We start from the raw sequence: 5,877 nt of genomic DNA, 5'->3' as shown, positions 1-5,877 counted from the left end.
GTTACGATTAGCCTGATCCTAACGACGGCTAACTAATAAACGAGATAGCGAACTCTCGTACGTTTCATATCGATTATCGGTGAATATCGTTGGAATTGTATGGAATCTAGTGCGCTCCTGGAGGCTGGATAACTCGTATACACAGCCGGATAATTAATGGAGCCGGTAATGAGCTGATTATTATTAATAATATTTAGCCGAGGTTAAGCCGAGGCGACCCCGCCGTGCTGGAGCCCGGCTGCTCGTTAATTGAATCTGCCAATCATCGTAATGAGCGTCAGCGCCGGATCCGCTGTCTGTTCTTCGTTGTTGCTCTTTAGGGCCTCGAGCTTGATGCTCGTTGCTTTCGAAAAACGAAATACGCGTCTTGCTCTCTGCAACCCTATCCTAAGAAATGTGAGCAATTTTCTTCACCGACCGCCTTTCGAGAACTTGATCGATATCGCGAACCCCGTCTAGAAACCTCCTCGTAATTGTTGCTATTCGTTTACATTAATTACACCATGCGCGCGAAACAAACTTTTAGTAGCTACGCGAATCAAACGGTATACGATTCGTTCGTACGATTTTGCGTACGTAGTTGCGAATCGATGGACGTTTTCACCTATCCTTCTCTCTGTTCGCGTCGTCAAAACATAAAAGTCGAAAGTAGGATGCATTTAAAGCGCCTGCTTTTAAACCTACTTTCCCCTTTACCTTCTTTTCGTTGCTTTCTTTTTTTTTTTTTTTTTTTGGTAGAGAGCGACCGTATTCTTGGTCGCGTAGGTGATATTCGAAAATGGAATTGTTTACTCGTTACGAGGCAGGTTAGGCGGCAGAAGTAGCCGCGATAAGTCAAAGATAAAACGTTTGGCCCCGACCACTTCTACCCTCCGTCGTCTGACCAGAATCCCCGAGAATGCGTCCTTATCTTTCGACTTTCGTCGTCCGAAACCAGGATTTCCGGCAATTTCAAGTACATAGAATGCTAATCGACTATAGAGCAGTAAATGTCTATCCGTCTTTTCTTCCAATACCTCACGTACAATTTCGACAAAAGCGTTTCCAAAGTAGTAACGGAAGGTACGGTAATCGTAGTTTACGTAATAACACACGTTGAGTAAAACGGATTAAGAGAGTAAAAAGGATGGCGAAAGAGAGGGAGGGAGAGAGAGAGTAAGTCGGGGGGAGAGGAAGAAACAGCAGAGGAAAAAACAAGGATACACGGTAGAAGCGGTTTCGCGAAAACTCGTTTCTGTCGACGCCCGGTGGTAATTTCGTGTATAGGAATTAATAGATTAGCGAAGAGCACGTTTCCTCTTAATTCCAGCCCATTACGGGTTCGGTTTCTTGGCGCAAGGCGGGTCTGGTCGATTATGGAAGATAGCCGAAATCACCGGTGGATCGCGGAATTAGATCGAATTACCCAGACGCGAGATGATCGCCGTACGTAATTTCTCGTCGAATGACCAACAACTATGCCGCCTGCCACGTTTTTCACGTTACCTCTGTCTCTTATTTTATCGACGATATTTTCGTTTCCGGATATACTCGCCGTTCGCCGTATCGTAATCACACGTAAATCACATCCGACAGGAGGACCCATCCTGCGTTTCGTATCTTTTTCTCTTCCGATTTTTTGCTCGCTTGATTTCGCATAGATTTCAATTACAACGAAATTAGAAGCGAATCGTGTTACACGAATATATCGGCGGCACGATTCTGCTACCGAATGACGGGAGAAATTAATCAAAATAATCATCTCTGGGGCCCGAAGCGGCCAGCGGGGCCTGTCATTTACTCCCCTGGAACTCTTCTCCTCCATCCTGCCTTCGGATAGCCGGCGTATATATGTGTATATTCCATGCTATCCGGTAGCCGACCGAAACCTCCTTCAGCCTTTAGCCGGGAATCTGAAAGTCCACGGTGGGGCCAACCGATCCATTATTCCGAATCTCCCGAGCTAGAATTTTAAATCAACCTTCCGAGACGAGTGTCCGACCCCGAGGAAATTTCGTTCCAAAAAAGATTTTCGGCCGTTCCGAGTAAGAGCAGGCCTGGAACGACGTTCGATTAACGTTTATGCGCGGTTCTCCGTTTTAAGACAAACCTTTCGGCCGGATGCAATTACCAAGCCCATATACGAGAGCGCGTCCGCGCTCCTGCTGCGTATTTAAAACCAATCTCGAAACGTGTTCCGTAACACTTGCTCTCGATATTTACCGCGCAATACACACGCTGTAATTCCGCTCGAATATTCCGTCGTCCATTCGAGCCGGAATTTCTTCGGAATTCACGAAACGACCGTGAACGATTCGAATCGATCGTTTCGTGGATTTTCTGGACGCGAAACGCAACCAGGACCCGACACGAGACGAGAAGAGAAAGAGAGGAGCAAGAGAGACGTGGTTTGGAGGAAAGTGGAGGACGAAAGGGGTGGGATTCGAGGGCGCAAAGTAACGCCATCAGACACGCGAATGAGAAACGGGACGGTGTTTCGTGGAGGCAGGAGGTCCGAATGGGCCAATAACTTTGCGAGCTTATGTTCCTGAATATAAAGGGGACAGTGGTACTTTGCGGCACGATGTCACTCGAGTATCCCCTGTGGCACCCTTCCTATTATTCCTGTTGCCCCCTGTCCCCTCTGAACGCTCTCTGATGCACGACTGTCGTTTTTATTCAAATGCACGCCCCTGCAAAGCGAACGCGATGGCTCTCGCAAATTTGCTCGGTGATTCACGATTCGCCATTACATCCATGTCGCGACCGAACCGAACATCGTCAAGGTTGCGCGTTTCTCGTCACGTGGAACGTCGCGTTAACGTTGCCACGTTGCTTCGTCGTGTTTCTAAGCGATGTACGCGAATCGTTTGAATTCCACGGTTGAAATCGGCCGAAAGAAAGTCGCTGGTCCGATGGAACAGCATATTTTTGTGTAGGTCGCGAGGAAGCGAAGGTCGGTGCTTGGCACGCGGAGAGCAAAGACTCTTGGAGAACAGTTGCTACTCGCCGGTATTCGTCTACAGACACGCGGCACGTTGCCCGCGAGCTCCTGTGGTGCTCACCGGGTTTCGACACCCACACGCCGTGTCGCCTCACCAAACACATAAATAACGACAGTTTCGGAGACTCTGCGTCACAGTTCACCGTTCACCGTTCACCGTTCACCGCGCGCCAGCCATTTTCGACTCCACCAGACACGTACTCGATCTATCTACTTCGCCATCGTTGGAATCGTCGTCCATGGCCTCCAACGTTTCACATTCTCCTTTAAGCAATCTTTTTTTTGGTATAATTTGTGAGACGATGGATCGTCGTTTCAGTTACCTTTGGTTTCCCGGCCGGAAACGGAGCGGCGCCGGGATCTAGGCAGAGGGTAAATTGGAGTTCTAAAAGGGGAATTTTTAGCGTCAATTGGCTCGCCGACAACCGAAACGCCGAAGTGAGCGATCGACCAAAAATCGCTTTCACGCGGCGCCTTCGTTCGTTTGCCACCTGTTACGCGATAAATTTCTTCATCTACCTAAATCATCGACCAACGTCGAATGTACGGTAGACGGTACGTTTCCAAAGATTCCATCGGAAAGTTTCGCGACAAGGTTCGAAGGCTTTTCTGCTAATACGTTCAAAGTCGCTTTCTTAATCGCGCGTTGACGAACATTCGCGTTCTGGCGATAGCTACGAGCCAAGCTGAGATTTGCATTTGATGTGTTCATTAGAAAACCTAGAGACTCGTGTTAATAATTACGCTTACCGAGAGTGCGAGGATACACGTCAAAAGCAAAGGAATATTCCGTGACGCCTACGCGGATCTCGCGTGGCTGCGGGCATTAAATTAATCGTGCGTTTCGTTTGTCGAGAACCGCGGTCACAATCGTATACAACGGATACTATGTTGCCGCTGTCACGAAACTGACGTTTCGCATTTACCGTGCTCGACGGACGACAAGTCCCGTACCTCGCTTTCGATTACCCCGACGACGCCTTCGAGATCGTCTCGTGACCGTATCTCGACCGAGTCGGAAAACGATGTACCTATCGCTCGTCTATATCTCTTAGTCGAGTGAAATCGTTCTGTCTTTTCTTTAAAAGAAATTCCTTTCGGTACGATTATTTACGAGCTGTTGCATCTACTTTTCTATCAAGAGTTAGTTCTATCGACCGGTCTTTATTCCGAAGAAAGGAATAGTCCGCCTTACGAATGACTTTTCGTTCGCGAAAGAATTCTAATCTTTCGATCGTGCGCGCTCACGCGTGTGTGTGTAGACGTGGGTCTTAATAACGAGTCTATCTTAATTAAATTAAAATTCTCATTCAGGCCCAGCACGGCCTGTTTCTAGGGCGTGTCCGGGATGTTCGTTCGGAGCGGCCAGTGAGTTAGCGGTAACCTGACCTCCGCTGGCATCGTCGAGCCGAACCAAAGAACACGAAAAACAGTTGTCGAAAAATCATTTGAAAGTTCTCTCTCACGCAGCTACGCATACAGAACACCGTGGTAAATTAATCTATCCCGAGGAGAGGGCTAATCGATGAATTTACTTTGTAGTTTCCACGCCTTTTGCTCCGCCGACCGTACCGTGCACCGCGTCTTGGGACGAACACGGGTCCCCTCTCTTTCTCTTTCTCTCTCTCTCTCTCCCTCTCTTGAAACGTAGCATCCGCGAGGCATAATATTACCATTCTTTATTCTTTAACGATCGGCAGCCAGCCGAGTGTTTCATGGTCGAAGCTCGTCTCCTATCCTCCTCCTCTCTTCTGTCTCGCTGCTGTTCCTTCTTTACGATTCCGTCCCAATTTATTACGAAACCGAGGGCTTTTCCCGCGAGAATCGAACGACGGACTCGACGGGCTAGCGTCGACTCTCCAACGCGCCCTCATTTCGTATTCATAAAGTGGTAGATTCCGAGAGTCTCTTAATATTCGGAGAATACGAGGCTTCCTCGACTCGTGTCTCCACGATCTGCACGACCCTGAACGATCTTGTTCGACTAATTACCGTGAAACACGAGCGATCGAGAAATTCGGGTAAAGCGCGCCGCGTCGTAAATCGATCGATATTATTCACTTTACCTCGATAAGCGTCGTCCACTCGTTCGCTGACAATCGATACACCGATAATTTGGATGGCGATCAGCACGCCTTTGAATTTTGGCGAGAGGCAAAAGTGGCGAACTCGTAAAGAACATTCGCTGGAAGGAAAGAGCTCGATGATTCCGAGTCGATTGGTTATTCCGATGCAGGAATCAAAGTCGCGTTAACGGTACGCGCGTAGAACGAAAGGCGAAGCATCAATTACGTTGGAACTCGTTTCGTTGGACGTTGGGTTAAAATTTTCGAAAATTCTCGTTTCGTAATTGTTTATTGTGATCGAGGGTTCGGCTGGAACGAAGCGCCCCCCCGTGGCGCATCGCGAATGGGATCTAAAAGGACGAGAGGAGTGGAACGTGGGTTCCTACCGTTAACATCCGACTTTACGACGCATCCTGGTCGCACGAGGCGTGCACCTCGCGGGGCCTTGTACAAGCCCCCGTAATTTGATAATATAGGGTTATGGTGGCGCCAAGCTGAGCCGTTTAAATTCATAACATTGTTTATTCCTATTAGACCGACCTATTGGGTCCGTTCCGCGCGATATTTCATTCGAAACCAAGGCTGTGCCGCGTGTGGACGCGTTCTTACCTTGATTTCGTCCGGTCCCGAGCATTTTATGTAGCGACCATTATTGCCGACGAATTTCCTCTCGGCTATAACCTGCGACATTTTTCAAATAAAATATTCGTCGTAACTCGTGTCTCGAATAGCCTGCGTGAGAAGTCATCGTCGTTGACTATCGACGAACGCGATTAGAAACTCGGAGAATATCTGACCATTTTGGTTGTGTCAGACTTGCTCGTTTTC

The sequence above is a fragment of the Bombus huntii genome, chromosome 9, assembly GCF_024542735.1.
Source record: "Bombus huntii isolate Logan2020A chromosome 9, iyBomHunt1.1, whole genome shotgun sequence".
NCBI lineage: Eukaryota > Metazoa > Arthropoda > Insecta > Hymenoptera > Apidae > Bombus > Bombus huntii.
Note: the sequence above shows the minus strand (reverse complement) of the source record.